Source organism: Hipposideros armiger, unplaced genomic scaffold, assembly GCF_001890085.2.
Source record: "Hipposideros armiger isolate ML-2016 unplaced genomic scaffold, ASM189008v1 scaffold_583, whole genome shotgun sequence".
Classification (NCBI taxonomy): Eukaryota; Metazoa; Chordata; class Mammalia; order Chiroptera; family Hipposideridae; genus Hipposideros; species Hipposideros armiger.
This window is the reverse complement of record NW_017731933.1, coordinates 807,515-828,543: the sequence shown is the minus strand read 5'-3', so window position 1 is coordinate 828,543 and position 21,029 is coordinate 807,515. Positions and strand designations below refer to the sequence as shown.

Genomic DNA, 21,029 nt, shown 5'->3' with positions numbered 1-21,029 from the left:
AGATAGATAGATGATAGATAGATAGATGGTAGATGGTAGATAATAGATGGATAGCCAGCTAGATAGATGATAGATAATAGAGATTCAAATCTCCAAACTACTCCAAGCCTCTCTCTCTTCATAGTGCTCCCAGAACATCACACCACATGTTCCTAGCTATCCTATTGCAGTAATAGCTTCTTCTCATACCCTGATCTTAAAGGGCTTAGTTCTTAACTTTCATCTGTGTATACGCTATCCTTAGGTTATCATTGCCAGACTCTCAGTGCATTAACAAATGTTTCCCTTCAGCTCCAGTTTTACTTCGGGATGCCAATGACATGCATCTTGATTTTTCTCTTGAGATAAATGTTAATAATTTTAACCCCCTTCCTGTCTTTATATTTATATCATTTATAGTGATCTGACATAAAATATATATTTACCCCTTTGTGTATGTATTTTCGTCTCTCTCTACCCCTCTGGCCTTTGAATACCTAAGCACCACGAGGGAAAGTGCTTTTATCTCTTTTGTTCTCTGCTGTATCCTCAGGACAAATAATAGTTTGACACATAACAGGTACTAGGTAAATAATTGTTGAATGAATAGCCTATTACTGTTAGCTTCCTGAAGTTTTGAGGCATCTGTTTGGTCCTTATAAAGGTAATTTTCATCAGTTTTTAAAAATAGAAGTAATATCTAATTACATTGTCATTTAAGGATTATTAAGTTGATTTTAGCTAAGGATAAGAATAATTCTCATGCCATTTCCTTTCTTGTTCTGATAGGCCTTCATTACTCTCAGATCTCACATTTACCTTTATTTTGCTCCTTTTTATATTGTCTTTTCAATGTTAAAACTCCAATACAACTGAAACAATGTGCACATTATAAAAAAGGAAAAATTTTATTAATTTACTCAAATGTGAGATTGCCACAATTCTAGAATAATATGCTTCTTAATCATAGAGCATATTATTTTATTTTAATTAAATTAGTATTAATACTTTATATTTTAATATCCATTATGTATTAGGCACAATGCTAAGTACTTCAAATGAATTATAATATGTAATACTCAGACCTCTATGAAGGACATTATTATATTTATCTGAATCATTTGAAGAATGGTTCAGAGAACATAACTAACTTGTCCAAACAACTAAGAAAGCTGAGACTATAATTGGGGTTTCTGTCTCAAAATGCCATGCCCTAAAATAAAGAAAATCTGGCAGTTCAAACCCCTCAATATTTACTTCTTTAAAAAGTATAATGGCTATCTATCCCCTATAATGATTTCATGAGTTGGATTCTTGAGGGGTATGGAGAAATTTATAATAACTTGCTTTATATTATTTATAACCATGCATAGGTTTATCTGATATGAGTGTTAAAAAGTTTTTCATATATTTTTTTATTCTTTTACAGAACCAAATCACAGCAATATATAAGAAGAAAATATATCACCAATCATAAAGTGATTTATAAGGTACAGTTTTTCTGTGTTATTTCTGTTACATTAAAATATTATATATGTTATAAATTTTGGTCATATGGTTTCTCTTAAAAATCTTTATAGCTATACTGTGATACTTAGAGATTTGGCAGATCAATTTTGTTCTGTTTTCTGAAAAAAAATTTAGATATTACTATCTTATCATTTTTCCCCAGTAGATTTTGAAATTCTTTCAAGTAGGCACACTTTTCAAATGTGCCTGATTTTTATAGTTGTTTCTAAATTTCCTTTTAAAAAAGTGAAAGCTCAAGAAACAGACTGATACATAAAATTAAGTATTCTCAATAAATATATCACTACATCTAAATATTTTGAAACTATTTCTAAAATGTAATTTTGTATATTTGTGTGCTTGGAATATATATACATAGAGAAATCAGCTTGCATATGTTTTATTAATCATGCAAACTTTTTGCTAATGTAAATCTCTTTCCTAATGAACACTGATTTTATGTTTTGTAACATCTATTTAAACTTCAGAAGGTATAGATCTAAATGTTCCTGGCTGATAATCATCACTTATCTGTGTAAATCTGTTTACAGATAGGTATGATTCAAACAATAATATTTATACTTAAGTAAAAGGTATAATAGATGTAGATATTGAAAAATTTAATAAATTATAATTAAAATACACTTTCAACTATTTGGTGAGTAACTAATAACCTCTGATATTACATTTCCTTGCATTATAAGAAAAATCTTGAATACTTGAATTTCTTATAAAAAGATGAAATATAAGGATAGAAGCCTTGAGATCAAAAGCACTGTTTTAATTTACTTTGTATAAACTACACTTCATCACACATTTAGTATGTAATTGCCTGACATTTTAGGTAAGTATCCACAGTTCTTATTAAATCTTGCTTATTTCTATCAATGGAAAGGATTAAAAATGATATTTTAAAACATTTGTCATTTTCAAAGTCAAGTTCTATTGTTTCATATAATGGGCTTTTCATTATTTTAGAAAGATGACTCTTAATATGTATCTGCTATTGTAAGAATATAGTGAATGCAAATCCAAGAAAACAAAATATAAACCAAATTGTGTTCCATTCAATCTAAAGATAAAAAATAATAGAGCTTTCAAGTGAAGGTTCCTCCTGTTTGTCTCCACCATCCCCACCATGTGTGTGTGCACTGAGTCACCCCTTAGTACACGGAAACCTCATGATGTATGAATCTTTGAACAAGGGCAAGTGTGCTTATCACATAGGTTCAGAAGTTATTTGTGTTGCAAATAATTTTGTTTGAAAGTGACTTTTTGGATGCAGGACCATGTGGGAATTTATACTGATTGCCTTTGTCAATTAAATGCTAACCATGTCTTTAGATGAAATTTATATTAACTCTCACTTAAACTTCGACTCTTATAAGTCATTCCTGAAATTCTATTGTAGAATATAATATTTAAGGGCTCAAATATCAAGCCAATATCTGTACATAGTGAAGGAAGACAGACTTAAATTAATTTCCTTGACACAGGAAATTTTTTATTCTACTTTGATTAGTATGTTTGTAATTTTCCTCTCTATCTACAATATACATCGTTTGTTTATTTTTGTTTTTTTTTAATCTCTGGCTTACATCCAGCAGTGTCCTACATAAAGGACATATGTTTACTTTTCCAAAGAATGTTCGTAGTGTACGTCTCTTCTGCAACTTATAACGGGAAAACTTTCATCAAACTTTTCTCAGAAAGACAGTTTTCAGAAAGGCACATGTCCACTTTAAATATTGAATTGCCTTCACAATAGAATTCAAAGTATACCTGTTGATGTTTAATGGATCAGAGCTACAAATTGTATTCTAAATTATAAAATAGGTAATAGCGGTTCCATAATTAAAAAAAATTATCCGTAGTTTGGCAAACATTCAAATAAACAGTTTTATTCATTTTAAAAAAAGGAATGTGAGTAATTTATGCATATTAACACTCAAAATGTATCTATTCTCATTTTCATTGTGTTGTCATTTTCTTTTACAATTACAGAAAAATTACATAATTCATGTTTACTTGATTAAGTTATTTAATATTTATTCTTCCCTATCTCATAAATGTGAGTACTAATATATTCCTATTTTATACATTTGTGAAATACTATTTCATATAGTCTATATTAGAAAAAATATATAATCTATCTGCTGTACTTACCCACTAGTAGTTTTAGGGTTTTTTTGTTTGTTTCCATGTGCCTTTCTTAATCCAATAAGTAATCATTATATGATTACATAAAGAAACCAAGTAAATTGTATAACTTTCTACATGGCAGTATATAATAAACTGTTTAAGTTTATAGTCATTAATATGGTTACATATTACACATGATAAATGTTGAATGTTCCCAGTAAATGACTGGAGTTTGTAGACTCATTAACTTCTCAAAATTACCGGACGATATAGGTATGATTATTACTTTCCAGGAGAATTGTAGGTAAATGGAAATAGCATGATTTTATAGGACTTTAAACAGTTAATTTAAAATATCAACTAAACCCAAAATAAAATGTGATTATATTAAGTTCAAGATTGCTTATGCTTGTATCATTAAGCGCAGAGGAGTGAAAACATCAAAACGATATGGAACAATCAGCATGGGGCCTCCCCCTGCAGTAGGTCATCTGGAGTTGATTTGCTTTTCTGTGGTAGGTTTCAACTGTACAAATCTGGTTTCAAGTTGCAGTTTTTTTAGTTATATGTAAGTCTAATTGGGGGGAAAAAAAAAGGGTTTCTAGAAAGGAACAACAGGGACTACCCTGTTAGAGAAAAAAAGTGACCTCAACATTTTCATTGCTTCTGCTGCCATTTGTTTGGATGCTAGAGTCAATGGCAAGGAGAGTTTGTACTCATGTCTCTAGGGTAAATTTTTTCTCTTGTCATGTAGCCATAGTAGATTCATGAGCACCTTCTCTCCTCTGGGGGATAGAATCAAGCTGACAGTTTATGAGGACGAATGTGATGATGTACTTTAAAGTTTCTTGCACATTTGTTGATGAACAGTATTATTTATATTGCTTAAAGTCAAATATTTATCCCTATTGCTTAGTCAACAGTGTCATTAATTAAATGATGTCTCACTGAAACAAAATAAAAAGCTTTCTTCCATTCTGCATTAAATCTATCACTTTACTATTTCAAATCATACCCAAATCTTCAACTTCTTAAAAAAAAAACCTCATAAGAAATGCTTTTTTTTACTTCAGTGATCACACACTTGAAGTTTAATTTATATAAATTAAAGAAAAACATTTTAGTGTATATTTATAAATAAATAATATTTTTTTTCTTGGAAGATAAAGTAAAATAATTATTTAAAATGAATCTTTCCAAGTATGGTGTCTTCTTCCAGTTAACTGAAAAATTTCTCAAACATTTCCTTGTTTCTAAATATTCTACTACTTCCCATTTTAATTATTTCCCTTTTAGAATTATGTATGTTGTAAATTAAACTACTAAATTTTTCTTTTCCCCAAAATATTGGGTTGTTGGAAAAGTCATGACGTATTTCTTCTATGTTTTTTGTTGCAAAAATGCGCCATGACTTTTCCTACAACCCAATACGTCTTTGACTCACCTCTTACAAATGCCATGTCCTTCTTATCAAGTCTATCTTCAGAACTATAGGTAACTAACTTTATTGAGAAGAGTGTCCTTAACTGATTTGTGTTTATATTCTACCTTTCTGCCTTCCCAACTAAAACTCACTCCTGTCTGGGTTAAACACATTAAGTACTTGGTATACAATAGATTTGTGAATGTTAATTCAGTTTAACTAAGGGATGAAAATGGTGAAGAACTACTTTAATAGAATATGGCTCCTAAACACACAAAGAAGTCTCAAAAACCAGAGGACTGGGAAGAGGTGAGGGAGAAAAATCTTGACTTTAGACTCATTAGCGTGAACTGGCTTATTGGATTAACACATTTTTAGACTGGATGCTTGGGAAGGCATTGACCCTTAAGGAATGAACTGGATTGGTGTGATTTCACTGGATGAGAGGATGGGGAGGGGCTGACCTACTGAGCTGAGCTTTCAGGTGTCAAGTAGCTGGCTAACCTGCCATATGATGTGTCCTTAATTAAAGAAAAAGTGCCCAAATGCTAGATATTTTCCTTTCTTTTCATAAAAATTATTGGATGCCCAATCTAAGCCAGATACTGTGATTGAGACATTATTTAAATTAATGTTTAGAATAATCCAATTTTATTTTCTTCATTTTATTTATGAGGAGGGTAAACTTGGATTGATTGTGAGTGCTTCTTGCACAAAAAGTTTGCTTTTTACTGTTAGGCATATGTGATTTCATTCATGGAGTCACGTGCCATGGCAAAGACACTCTGGTATTTAGAATTCTTTTTTCTAATTATTAATTCATGATTATCTTCTTCACATTTTTGCCTCCTGCTTTTCTTCAAGTGAAATACTAGAACTTCTATTTCAAATCCCTTCAAAATATGTGCAAAAATTTGTCTCCTCATGCATTTTTATGCCTAGAGTTTGCATAGCTTTCATCACATTTTCAATAGATCTGTGACTAAAAAGTGTTTTATGTAAATAAAAACAACAACAAAAGAATAGAAAAATCATACTGATATATGGATCTTTTGGAAAACACTGCTGCATCTGTAAGTGGCTTCCTAATTAATTACAGTATGCAATAATTGATATACACAAATAATGAATAGTCATCTGAATAAAGTTCTTGAAATCTGAGAGATTTTTAAAACAGTTTTATAAAAACATAACATGAATTCTATACATATATTCTGATTTAATTGCTATTTGTTTAATTATATATTTGATAGAATTAACTCAAGGCCAAATTATAGTAAACATCTGTTTGAACATACCATGTTTTGTATGTAACACCACTTTTATGAATCTATGGATATTTTCATAACTTTATATACTGCTGCTAAATCTTCCCTCAAATTTTTTTAATCTTATTGGGGAACAGTGTGTTTTTCCAGGACCCATCAGCTCCAAGTCAAGTAGTTGTTTCAATCTAGTTGTGGAGGGCGCACCTCAGTGACCCATGTGGGGATCGAATCAGCAACCTCGTTGGTGTTATGAGCACTGCGCTTTAACCAACAGAGCTAATTTGATAGTCATTCTCAACTCAACTTTCAGCCACACATCCCCACAGACCACAGAATCTCAATCTCACTGTTTCTTAAGGTCTTGCCATCTGTGAACCAAAAATGGTGGTAACATTAGTTATTGATACATTAGCTATCTGTTACTGCCTCTGAAATTTAATTCTGTATTGTGGTTAAGATTTGGAGCTTTCTAAAAGTAATTGCCAGTGAATGACTGAAATACTGAGGAATTCTCTTCTGCAACAGGACTGTGAAGGTTTTTATTGTGTTGTGTGTGTGTGTGTGTGTGTGTGTGTGTGTGTGTGTGTGTGTGATACAGCATGTTTAAATAGGGGACCACGACCTATCTCAAATCATGTTATTCAACCTCATGAGTTTTTTTTGTGTAATTATAGTGCATGTGCTATGCCAGGCAATGCAATACAGGTTAGCTATCTCTCTATGTGATCTAATAAGGTAGCTATTAATAGCCCCAATTTTTCAGAGAAGAACTTATTGAATGATTCACTCTAGTTGAAGTGGATATTTACACTTTTTTTTTCTGGCTATTAATTTGAAACTTTCTCTTATAGCACAACTGGTCTATTTGGTACCTATTCTTTTCACCTGCCTTCCCCATTGCTGTGATTTCTATTTATCTCAGAAAAATATATCAGCTTTTGTAACATCTGTTTCGGGATTCAAATACAAGCATATTTATAGGGACATAAAAATGTTTTATGACCTCTTTTGATATAGCTCCATTTATTTAAAATTACAAGGTATGATCAAACAATATGGCAAATGTTTAAATTAAAAAAAATGATTACAGTAAAACACACGTTTCCTTTAATCCCCCTCAAAATACTCCTCCCTTCAAACAGACTTATCCCATCATTCTTGCCACTTTCTGAAGCAGTCCTGGAAGTCCTTTTTGTTTTGTTTTATTTTGTTTGTTTTTATTTTTTTAATTAAAGCTTAGTGAGGTGACAATTGTTTAAAAACTTACATAGAATTAAGGTGTACAATTCTCTAACACATCATCTATATATCACATTGTGTGTTCACCACCCAGTTCTCCTTCCATCACCATATTTTTGATCCCCTTTATCCTCATCTGCCACCCCTCCCTTCTTTTGTGAGTGTCCTTAGTTGCACTGTCGTGGCTGCCTCAAGGTCCTGAATCTCTTCAAAACATTTTTCTTTCATGGTCATTTTGACTTTGGGGAAGAGCCAGAAGTTTCATGGTGCCAGATCTGGTGAATAAGGAGGATAAGGACACACCATAATGTTTTTATTTGACAGAAATTGCTATACCAAAAGTGATGTGTGACACGGAGCCTTTCCATTGTGATCACAAAACACAGTGAATGCTGCTGCCAAGTGCCATCCAACAGAAAGGCAGGGATCTTCAATATGGGAAGCAGCATGTCGTACCTTAGTAACTGTGTGTGACAAGTTTGAACTTGTTTGGTGCAGTCAGTCGGGTATGAGCTATGGTTGAGAAAGGTGTGTTTTAAAGTGTGCTGTAAAGATCATCCTCCATTATGACAATGCTCCGTGTCACACATCTCTGCTGGTATGGCAATTTCTGTCAAATGAAAACATTATGGTGTGTCCTCATCCACCTTATTCACTGGACCTGGCACAGTGCAAATTCTGACTCTTCCCCAAAGTCAAAATGATTCAGGATATTGAGGAAGCCATGACAGCGCAACTAAAGACACAAGAGAGGACTTCAGAACTGCTTCAGAAAGTGGCAAGAACGATGGGATAAACGTGTTTGAAGTGAGGGGGTGTATTTTGAGAGGGATTAATGGCAACATGTCTTTTACTGTAATATATTTTTAATTTAAGTATTCACCTTATCATTTGATCACACACACACACACACAAAGTTAAGAAAGTTAGACAAAACTAAAATATTAAGTAATAGTGATTTGAAGGACTAATGTCTTAGCTTGGCCTATTAAAACACACTACCATAGACTGGGTAGCTTAAACAACAGAAACTTATTTTCTCACAGTTCTAAAGGCTGGAATTCCAAGATCAAGATGCTAGGTAGCATGGTTAGTTTCAGGTGAAGGCTCTCTTCTTGGCTTTCCGATGGCCACCTCCTTGCTATGCCCTCTACGGCAGTAAGAAAGAAAGCACAGAGTCTCTACTTTTAAGGGCACTAATCTTATCATGAGGACCCCACCCTCTTAACTCATCTAAACCAGTCTCCCAAGACCCTATTTCTAAATACCATCACTTTGTAGGTTAGGACTTCTACATGTGAGTTTTGAGGGAATACAGTTCAGTTCACAAGCACTAGTAAGGATGATATGAAGTAAATGTACTACGTCTCAGAGAGGGTAGAGGCATTGATGAACTTCAGGATTTTTAAAGTCAAATTGATTCATTTGATTTCAATTTGTTTTATTTGTGACTGTTATCTGCAAGATTTACATTCATTTCCACTGAAGCTTCTGTTTGGTTATTGATTACTTGTAAAATATGACCATATTAAATTAAAATATAGTACTCTTTATTAAAGTCAAAATTACAAATATAATAGTTTCATATGCCCCATTCAATGATTTTTCTTTCCCTTGGAGTGAATCCTTTAATGTAACATATAGAACTGAAGAGTATTTTTTGACTATTATATAAATAAAATAAAACCTGTTAAAATAATGGTTTTATTTTTACTCTCCTTTCTTCTTAAAAATATTAGTTGATATCCCTATAAAATGTGTATGTGACATGTCTTTGTCTCAATATTGTACTTATAAACAGGTCAATAGCAAATCACATTCTATTTGGCAAGGTGACTAAAGAAAAAAAAATGGAGTCTTGAGAGTAAAAACAGCAATGGGGCCATAAGCGCTTGATTTACTGAAAGTGTAGACAACTTTAAAGTAATTTGGAGGTACACACTTTCAACTCACAAAAATAACTTCGATAACATTTCAACAAAGCTTCAGAACTGTAATTTAAAGTTAATTGGACCCTGATTTTGTTTACTGTATCATATCATAGTTATAGTAACATATCATAGTTACCTATGTAGCATAATTATGTTTATTTCAAATATGAAGGTGTAACTTATACTCTCTTCAAGAAACTATTGCCTGAGGTTTAAGTTCATGAAGTAATGAAATATATTAATCATCTTTGACAGTAGCAAAAATTATTACATTTATGCCTCATAATGAGAGATGGCTTTTTCAAGTATTTTAATAATATCACTTTAAAATTGCTTTGTCTGTTTTGCTATCACATCTTAATGACCACAAATTTCTTGTGTTCATGTTTGATTAAACAAACTCTTAAAAGCAATAAGGTGTTTATTTTTATTAAGCTAAAATATTTTACTCTTTACATTGTAATACCTATTCTTTTTTTAAAAGTAGACATCTATTGATATGGCTTAAAATGGTACTGCTATTAGTATAATTTAAATTTATATTCTATGGTAATAAATATGTTAAATTTATGATATTGAAAAATGTTTTATCATCTTAATCTCAAAGAGGCAAATAAGCCAAAATATTTTTATTTATTCTCATTAAGCACTGTCTGGATATCAGAGCAATTCTTTCTGATATTGTGCAGTTTTTTTTTTTATCTTTCCAAACTACAGAATGTCTCTAAGCCTTGTTTCAAAATTTGTAAAGTGTTGGGATAATCAAGAGATTTCAAGTGATTTGAACGTACCTTTTTTTTTTTAAGATTTTTATTGGGGAATTGGGGGATGGGAACAGTGCTGGGGAATTGGGGGAAGGGGAACAGACAAGTTGCTGTCCTTTTGTTTCTTCAGTCTAGTTGTGGAGGACGTTGCTTCACTGGCCCAAGTTGGCACCATCATTGCGCCCCTCTCTGGCGAGGCAGATCAGTCGCCGGCTTCTGGACGGCTGCTCACTGCGGCTGCTGGCCGCTCACGCTGGCTGCTGGCTACACACGGTAGCCCGTGGCAACCCACTGCCACAGGGGCTGCAGCCTATGCCGCTGGCGACTCACGGAAGCCCAGCTCCAGGTCGAGCTGTTGTTCAACATCTTAGCTATGGAGGGCAGTGTCACTGGCCCTCATATGTGGGATCTGAACCGGGGTCCTCTGGCGTCCCAAGCCAGTTCTTAACCATCGCGCCACTCGGCCCTCCCTGAACCTACTTTTATTGAGCTCTTTTATGAATTGGATTTTGATCATTCAATTACCACTAGAGGAAACTAAACCCCCTAAAGTTAAATTTTGACTATATATGTATATATATTTTAAATGTATCACTTACTATAGACTTATACAATTTTGATTTTAAGTCTTATATACAGGTGATATTTTGTATATAAAATGAATTTCAACGAATGACTGCAGTGCAGTGGCCATGGATGAATGGATCACACTATCAGGTCCACCAACACAAAGAAACACCCTGAATAAAAACCTAGATTACTTGTTAGGCCTGCGTTATGGATCTCTTGCTAAGTGACCTGAATATTCATTTTACACGAGTGAACAGTATTTTAATGCCCATACTTTTTGCACATTCTTTTTCCTTCTATGTGTACATGTTTATTACACTTATATCATCAGGAACATTTTCCTCCAAAGCTTCAGGCTGGTAAGACTCTTTTATTTTCGCCTCTACTCATTGAGAGAAATGAGAGGAATTAAGGAAACCTTTGCTGTGCTACTTTCCAGCACAACAGTGTGTAATAGAAAATAAGGCACCCAATATCAGAATATATTTTGAATAATCAAATATTATTAAGTTGAATAAACTTGAAGGGTCATTTAGAACACAGTGAAAACATAATCTCACAAATAATAATAATAGTAATCCATACATATATGAATCAAAGGCATATGTATGACATATAAGCATACCAAGAAAGATCTAAAGACCTAGATATAGCTAAATAGATTATTGGGTTTAACAAGATGGTCATCAGTCATCATGGAAAACTAGAGTTTATTTATTTATTGTAACCAACTAAGTGATTTAGACAGTAATAAATCCCAATATTGGAAGTCCAGTTTCTCTAGTCTCTGTAGAGATATCAAATTATTTTTGGGGTTGAGTGTCAAAGGAATAGGGGACACTTGTCTGAGAATGTATATTAAAGCATTACCAGTACTTTAGATGCCCAGAGTTTCCAATTCCATTTCTCTAAGTCCTTCAGTACTTTAGAGGATGAAGCAAACCCTTATTTCAGATGCCCTGATCCCTAGTGTAGTGAGTTCTTTGTGTCCACACCGATCCACAAAAGGCTTTCTCTTGCACGTAGAGTTTTTGCAGAGATGTGAATAGAAAGTGTTATTTCTAATGAATGAATGAATGGAACATCTACCAACCTGGATCATAAAGAACTTTGCTGCCTAATGAACTTGTAAAAGCTTGCCAGTTCTATTTCACATTTCTAAAAGACATACTGGGTATGATTAATATACTAAAGAAAAAAAAAAGATTCTTATAACTGCAATGTCTGGAAACTAACCAAACTTCTCTTTATTCATAGCTAAGTACTCTGAATAATATAGCTTAATGTGCTGGATTCTACAGAAAATAAATAGTGCAAGTAATACTGTAATCATAGTATTAATTTACAGTGCTCCTTTCATAACAGAACATGAGGCACTACACAAGGAACAAACAAAAATTGTATCAATCTGGGCTCCTTGCCCAGAATTATAACCACACACACACAGAGAAAAAAAAAAACATAACTAAGGGAGAAAAAATATATATTAGTCCAAAGAAAAGATGGTTAGAGACAAAAAAGAAAAGACAAAAATTTTTATTGAATTAAAAATTAAAATTTTATCATTGTAACTATTGGTAAATACAATGATCCAATCAGGTTTACTAACAGTTTTGTATATTATTGATAGGAAACAAGATACAACTACTGAAATAGAAAAATAACTATTTTAATGGTAAAAAAAAATTATTACAAGAAAATCTATTAAGTGACCAAAATAAAGAATTGTTTTTTTTTATGGTACCAAAAAGTATCAATACTGGAAAAAACATTCTTGAGTCCTTGGCCTTGTCTTCTAGCTAAAACAACACCTGATCTTAAATGGAAAAGCCTTGGAGAAGACCTTCCCAAAGTGCTAATCATAATCAGTGTATATCTTTAGGATCGTGGGGCTTTTTGGAAAATATTCTCACAATATTTTTGGTGAGAATATTCAATGAAACAGAATATTAAATCACCTACATGAGGTTTACGTGAAGTCTACAATCCAATAGTAATTACCTTTATCTGACTTCAGCAAACCCATGTGACTCTAAATTCTGGACTAACTTTTTATTCGGCAATCCAATTTTATATATTTGTATATAAATTAAGGCTTCAGGGTCTTGGCAGGCTTTTAATATTCTCCAGTTCTTTTTCTCCCATATCTCCACTGCCATCCTCATTTGGAGAAGAGAATGAAAATAAAGGTCTCCATATTTGGAAACAAAAAATATATTGATCAGCTATAAATCAGATAATTGGCCGGTTTCTGCCTGGAACCCTACATAAATATGAGTGGACCTAACTTGAACTGTATTAGGTACATATCCTTTATCAGGGACTGTGACTATACAGGTGAGAAAGACTGCTATCCATTCAGCTACCATCAGATGAGGATATTGAAAGCAGCCAAAGCCATTAAACTCACTGCTAGCCACATATTTCTCTTCTGTTTGGAAGACACAGTTTTCTAACCAAAAGAAATATTTTGGGAGAAGAGAACAGGTGGTGTCACATCGTGAAAACTGGAGAAAAGGGGAGCAAAAAGATGATTTCAAAATATCAGCAAGAAATGACCAAGAGGTAGGAAGAAAGCCAAACAAAACACAACTTTTGATATCATAGCCAAGGACTTGCTATTTTCAATAAAAGATATGGTCAATACTGTCAAATATTGTAGAAAATGAAGAAAGACATATCGTGACACACACTGGATTTACCATAAGGATATTATTTGATGACCTTAAAAAAGCAGTATCAGCTGGATGCTGAGGATATTTAGTCAGACTGCAGTGGGTTGAGGAGTGAACTAGAAGTGAAGTGAAAAGAGTGACACCTGTGGCAAAGAAAGAAAAAACTGCAGAGAAAAATATGACTAACAATATTTCCTGTTTGCTTTCCAGGTTTGATGAAAGAGATCTGGATATGTTAAACATTTCATTTCATTTCATTTCATTTCATTCATTCATTCATTCATTCATTCATTTATTTATTTATTTATTTATTTATTTATTTATTTAGCTGAGCCATCCTTCCATCTGTTGGCAGCTCAGCGGCAGCTCAGCTCGGGCCGGGACACAAACCGCTGTTGCTCAGAGCTCACACTCTTGAAGCGATCTGGATATGTTTAAGGACAGAGAGGAAGAGGCTAGTAGAGGGGGAGGTTCAACTCATGGGAAAGGAAGAAAACAATTGCTCTTTTAGATTTCTGAGATGGGGATGTAAAAGATTGAAAATATAGTAGAATGACAAATTTAGAGATAGGTGGCGTGGAGGAAACAAAGATTAGGATACACTCTTAAATTTGTGTGAGTTGGGTAAGGATTGATTTTTTTGGAAACTAATAACTTTTAATGTCTTTATGAAATAGGAGTGTAATCATGTGCTGGCCACGTGTGAGCACATGCTGGATTAAGACATTTGTGGAAAGAAGAACAGTGCTGAAGTAAATGCTGAGAACTGTCGGTCAGAACACTGACTAGAGAAATCGAAGATTTCAGCACAGTTGTGAAAGCCAAGCTGATAGTAGAAAACATACATTTGCAAATGACTGCTATGAACATGTGTGGCTTTTGTAGATTATGCTAGAAATAATCTACAAAGTCAGATGCAGGAGCCATGCAAATAGAATATTGATGACATCAAGGGTCGTACAAGGAAGGGGAAGAATAAAACAGAACTAGTGTGCTGATGATGGTGGCAAGGGAGGGGTTGGATTTCACTAATCATGGGGTATGATTTGGAAACGGGAGAGCTGGTATATGTGAAGAAAGTACTTGGGCCAAGAGACTAGGACATGAATGAGACAGTTGTACTGGGAGAAGCAGAGTGAGTGAGGCCTTGACAATGCTTATGTCAAGCCAGTGGTTTGAATGTAATAGGTAAACACTCTTAGAGGAGGTTAATGGAGAAAGTATGTGTATGGGTGTGTATGGAGAAGTGCGGTAGAAGTAATTCAGGTAAACGAGGAGAGTGATTGAGAGTGGGTCCACCAGAGAGCATTAAAGAGCCCTGAAACAGCGTAGGAGGGGACGTGGGTCACCGAGTTTTAAAGTGCCAGGTTGATAATGTGAGCAGTAAATTTATACAGAACAGTTTCGGTGGGTTCTGAGGCAGGAGTCAGTGTAGTGAAATAGTAAATGGGGAGTTAATGCTACAGATGCATATTTTATATACATATGTAAAATATTCCCTTGAAAGGAAAATATGTGATAGATGGTGGAGCTAGAGAGTGTGCAGAATGAAGAAACAACTAATATTATCTATTCATTTTTTGGCATGGAGAGTCTCAGGCTGCAGGGAAGCCATCAAACTGTTAGTAATGAGAAAGGTGGGTTATTTAGAGGGGAGATGATATAAATGGTTGGACAAGATAATAAACGATGACGACCAGAAGCATCTCAGGGGAAAGAAATGGCATTTAAATGAGAAGGTAGTCCCCCAAGGAGGTCTCAAGGTAAAATACATCATTTCAGTATGCTGGAAATATTTACACTATCTCTTCATACAGTGTTTTCACAAATATAATATCATTATCCTACTTTTGCGACTTCACATATTTTTATATGGTATCATTTGTATCGTATTTTTAAAATTAATACATTAATGACTTGTCTCTCCACTAATATTGTAAGTTTATTGAGGATGCATCCCAGAATCAATTAATAATTGTGTAATATCCAAAGTACATATTACAACACCTTATATATTAGTTATTTTATAAATACTGTCTACATTAATTTTCTGTAAAAAAATAAACATTGAACACGCATACTTGATTGATAAATTTAGATTGGTGGTTTAAAAAATAAAAACATTGAGATTCACTATGTTCATTTCTTATTGAAATCACTGCCTTAGGATTAATATCTAAATTACTGTAAATTATGGGATATTTCTACTTTCTTATTTCCATCTGTGGAAGTAGAATCTACTAACAAGTTATTATAAAGTGGATGGAAAATTTTAGATATTCATAGGGAAACATAGTCACAGAGATATTTTCTAATAATTAATCTTAATAAATGTATTTCAACATATGTTTTTATATTCTAAAAGAAAATGTTTAACCAACTCCACAACTATTGTTCAGTAAAACTCATATCTAAAGTTCTCTACTGACACTATAATAATAATTTAGATATGTTCAGTAGCTTGAGTCCACTTTTAGATTATGGTAGTAAACAACTCTGACAATTTATAAGAAATTATGTCTTGCTATAGTTATTTAGAGAGCTATAAATAGCCATATGTTTGATACTAATTTTTTTAGTTCACTAAACAGTCTAGTTGAAGCAATGGGAAGGGATCTGATTTTTTTTAAGAGGTCATATTAAGCCTGTTTTTAGAGATTTTCTGTTTTTAAACTGATGATCTTCTTTTAAATGATAATGACTTCATGGTTGAAAAGTCTCCCATCAACTCTATCAAGAACACAGTATTATAATTGTAGTGTGTCTACGACAAAAGTCACATCAATGTAGAAATGATTCATTTAAACAAACAATATGTTAGTGAAGTTAACATTGTTCATTTGCTTTTAATTATAATAATCGCCCAAGATCACTTTAGAGCTCAAACTTTGATTGTCAAATATAATTTGGTTCTTATTCATCACAGCGACAGCTAATTCAACTGCTGTTTTATATACTTTTACTTAGGATAGTGTATTTAGTAGAGTACATAAATCTAAAAGTGTTCTTGTAATGATCAGATTTTTGCTTTTCAAAGGCCAGTATATTTGTGTGTATGTATAAATCTTTCTGTTTAACATTTGCCTTTCTTGCCTTTTTGAAAACAGATTTCAGGCTCAAATGCTGTTTGATGCAAGGTATATAAGATACATATAGAAAGAGCTGATTGAATGTATTTAATCTAGATCTCAGTGCCTTTCTTGTTCTCCCATCACTTTCTACATCATGTTCTGTCACATCACTGGCCCTTCCCCACAGCACCATGGACAGATCCCATAGCTTCCATCCATTCACAACTAGACCATTTCTTTATGGCAATAACAGCTTACTTTCAGATATTTCCAAGTACACTCCACTTCAACTTAAACTAATCCATTCCCCATCTAATTCAGATACTCTTCCCTGTTGTGCAAATTCCTCACAAGGTGGTTCAGGCCATGTCACCTCCTGTAGGCACCTGTTTTTCCTATAGGAACTTCACTCATTCTTTCTACAACAAATGCATGCTATCCCATAGCCACTGCTTCTCTAACACTTGACATCCAAGTGATTTGAATGGACCCCAACTGCTTTCAGAATTCTTCATGAGAGGAGCCATAACTCAACTTCAAGTTTCCATCTTCTCACCATTTTTTATTGTAAATCCATACCAAATCTTTTCCAACATCTTGTGTTTTTCACAGTTAGGTAATGTAGTGAACTTGTAAGTTTCTACAGCTCAGCAAGTTTTCAATGAGTGCCTGTGTGTGTGTCAGGAGGGTGGTAGGGGTAATGGTTGTGGTGGTGAATTAACAGGCTATAATTGAGATATTATTTATATTTTATCTCTTTTATCTACTATTTTCCTGACATAGAAAGCAGATTGTTCACCCATACACCTGTTGACTCAGAGAACATTTATATACTTACTGTGTTCCTGAATATGATTTTATTTGGAATAGGATCTCTGTAGATGTAATTAAGGATAGAGATAACATCATATTGGGTTAAGATGGGCCCTAAATCCAAATAAGTGTTTTTATGAGAGGCTTAAAAAGACACATGGAGACACAGAGAAGGAAATATGACAGGGAGGCAGAGGCTGGAGTTACACTGCCACAAGTCAAGGCGTCCCAGTAGCTGGAAGAAGGAAAGGAAGATACCCCCTGGAGATTTAGGGGGGAGCTGGATGCCCACACCTTGGTATCAGGCTTCTGTCCACCTGAGCTGTGAAAGAATAAACTTCTGTTGTTTAAAGTTACTCTGTTTTGGGTAACTGTTATGGAAGCCCTAGGAAGCTAAAACAATAATATTAAATGATCCCTGTTGAATTTCAAGGATTATTTTACTGTTATATAAGACACTATGCTTTCAAAGTGATTTATCTGGTTATAAACTATTTTTATTTACTTTGTTTTCTGTGCAATTTTCTTCTTGTTTTACAAATTATGCTCATCCTTGATTTTATTCTTACACTGGTTTCCTCTTTTCCTGATTTGTTGTTGTTGTTGTTTCATTGCCCTTGTTTGCTTATTTTTTTCTGTCTGAAAGGAAAACTGATTAGTTGTTTGCTGTGTTGATTTGATGACTTATTTAGCTGGTTTCTGTGGGGCAGATTTTAGAGTAGGGGATGCTTAGATAACATCGTACTGCTGTTGGGGGTTAAATCCGATGGAACTAGAAGGTGTGGTTTAGAGTATGGAATAGTTATAAACATTTCTAAGGGATAAAAGACATTGGTTTTGTTTGTTTTTTAAAGAGTCTGCTGCATTCCAGAGGATTTTCCCAGGCATGGGGATATAGTGGTGAGCAGACCAAATCAATATTGTTCTTCAGTGGAGATGGTCTCCTAGTTGTGGAAAACAGTAAGTTAGAGGTAGTGACAAAAGTTGTGAATGAAAAATAATATAAGGTAAGTGACTTCATGGGCACATATTTTAATAGCATTTTCAGGGAAGATTTAATTGACGAGGTGACATTTGCACGACAAACTGGAGGAAGTAAGGGAAGGAGCTTCCAAATAGATGAGGATTTCTTATGAGTATAAAGAGGCTTCTTCTTAATACAAAGGCTTTACTTTGTATGTTTAAGGAGGAATTAGAAGAACATTGCAGGGCTGAGAGTAGAGAGGAAGGACGAGAGTGAGAAGAAACAAAATCAGAGAGGGAGAGAATATATATATATATATATATATATATATATATATATATATATATATATATATATATATATATATAAATATGTTTATGTGTTAGACTGAATGTTTGCAACACAACAGAATATTGAAAAACATTGCCATTTTCTCAGTAAATTCTGCATAATCATTTCAAAACAAACTCGCAAATTAGAAAAAAATAAACTTACAATGGAAAATGTCTGGCAAGCTTTTATATCATAATTCGAGGCACTCATCAAATCAGTAAAAAGAGAAGCATTGTTTGTTCTTTAATTAAAAAGAATGCATTTCATTATTTCAGCAAAGTCTTAACCAAAAGGAATGTGTATAAAATACATTTAGCAGAAAATAGCAAATCAATATGAATGATAGCTTATCCAGTACAAATTGATTTTGTAATAAATAAAAGCTTGAAATCAAAAGGAAAAAAATAATTCCAGAATTCTGCCTAGCTTGATTACAAGCTTTGTGGTGTGTGCTTACATAAACTTTAACAACACATCCATGTTATGAATTTGGTTTAAAATGTAAAAACAATATAGATGTTCAGACATAAAGGTTCATTCTCCAACAAGAATTCAAATATTCTAAATAGAATAACATTTTTCAATTATGTGAACTAGAAATAATATCACATGTTCTACAGAAAAATAACCCCAGGGTTTTCTATTATCATGAAAAATACCAGCCTGTTAAATACCTGTGGCTGTTTGATGATTAAATACTTGACCTATATTTCTAGAAACAAGAGTGAGGCAACTAACTGCAAAACTAATTTTCTGTGTTCAAACTCAGAGCTAGATTTTAGAGAATCTAAAAGTCATAAGGGCCTAGTTAAAAGACACCTCAATTTATCTCCTGTGACACTGGAGCTTCTGCAATTTTGAAACAGAAGCAAGTATAGAAATGTGCATTGTTTTATAAATAATATGAAAGGATAAAATAACCTTCTTTGGAATAATGATGTGTATCATTCAAATAAAAATTTGGTTAACTCTATATTTTTCTCATCCGGAAGTTACAAGAAAAATATTTCTAATATTATGTAATATACAGCATTGATTAAATGGTGATCAAAGCAGTTTAATTAAAACTTTTTTTAGATGAATTACTTAGATAACTAGAATAAATCAGGGGAGAAAATATTATTATCATCATCATCATTATTATTACTTTATTACAGCAAAAAATAGAAAGCTTTTATGTGATATTTTGGTTTTTGTGGTATAATTTTATCAAACTTGGGAATACATAACTATAAGGAAGCCAGATTGCTAAAAGAGGCATCAGAAAAACACACAATTCTGGTGACTTCTGGGTCATTTCAGTGAAGGAATAAACCTTCAGGCTAAGTCATTCTTTTTTCTCAAATCAGGCTCTTAATTGTATAGTTGGCAAGCACACTACTGTTAAAAAGACTTCCAAAAATAAAAATAAATAAATAAATAAAATAAAAAACTTCCATATTCTTGGAAACCGAAATAGGTAGCTTTAATCTCAGTCCTACAAAGAGTAATATTCTTCCCTTACCGTGGCCTTGTTTCTTTCCTTACATTTGTCCTGCCACTTTATGCTCCCGCTAAGTGAAGAAACAGAGATCTCCATTTCTATTTCTCTAAATCTTATTTCTAGAGGCCATATAGCATAGCAATTCTTGCTAAGGAGCCACACTTACCTGATGAAAATCCTAGCTCTGCCATTCACGACTTGGACACTCTTTTATAAACTTTGTGTTTTAGTGTCTTCTGTACGATGAAGATAATCATCATGCCCACAGCAAAGAGATGTGAGAATTGAGTATGTTTATGCAGACATTGAAATGGCATCTGTTATCTAATTTGTCTCTGTGAAGCATAATTAGAATTTGTATTTAAACCAAGTTCAGCAACGTTCTCTTGAGCAAAGTCATCAGCCATGAGTTTCTCTTCATCCTTTCTATTATCCGGTTAGCGTCTATATGGACTAGATGTGCGGTATAGACCCCTGTTGAACACATCTCCTTAGCTTCAAGGATGACTCATAGGGCCAGAGCTGGACCCTATAGAGTCAGAGGGTCCAGGGCAGTGTACTCTTGCCCAGGTGACAGGGTGGTACTGCTGATGGGGGCTTTGTCTGCATATTGACGAATGTAAGAGGGGCATTGCACAAGTAGTGAAGAGTATAAATGGATGTAGAATTGAACGACTGAGGTTGGCATGTGTTGGGAAGGATATATACTTCAATTTTATTTTAGTTCGAGCTCCACATATGATAGAATATGGAAAACAAATTCTGGTAGGTGTGTTGGGGCAACACTAAAATAAAACTGCTGATGTTTGTTGTTTTTTTATTGCAGTTGATAATTATTTTATTATTGTTTTTCTCTCATGATTTG

The 21,029-nt window shown here is 33.4% G+C and overlaps 1 protein-coding gene across 1 annotated transcript in view; it reads left to right on the top strand.

Annotated features, from left to right (window-relative positions):
- Window positions 1-1,410: 1,410 nt before the first annotated feature.
- LOC109371665 (cadherin-18-like) overlaps window positions 1,411-21,029 on the top strand; it is a 455,237-nt gene continuing 435,618 nt past the window's right edge. The window contains exon 1 of the mRNA XM_019624319.1: window positions 1,411-1,469. The gene's annotated coding sequence lies outside the window, so the exon portion shown is untranslated. The remainder of the gene's footprint in view (window positions 1,470-21,029) is intronic.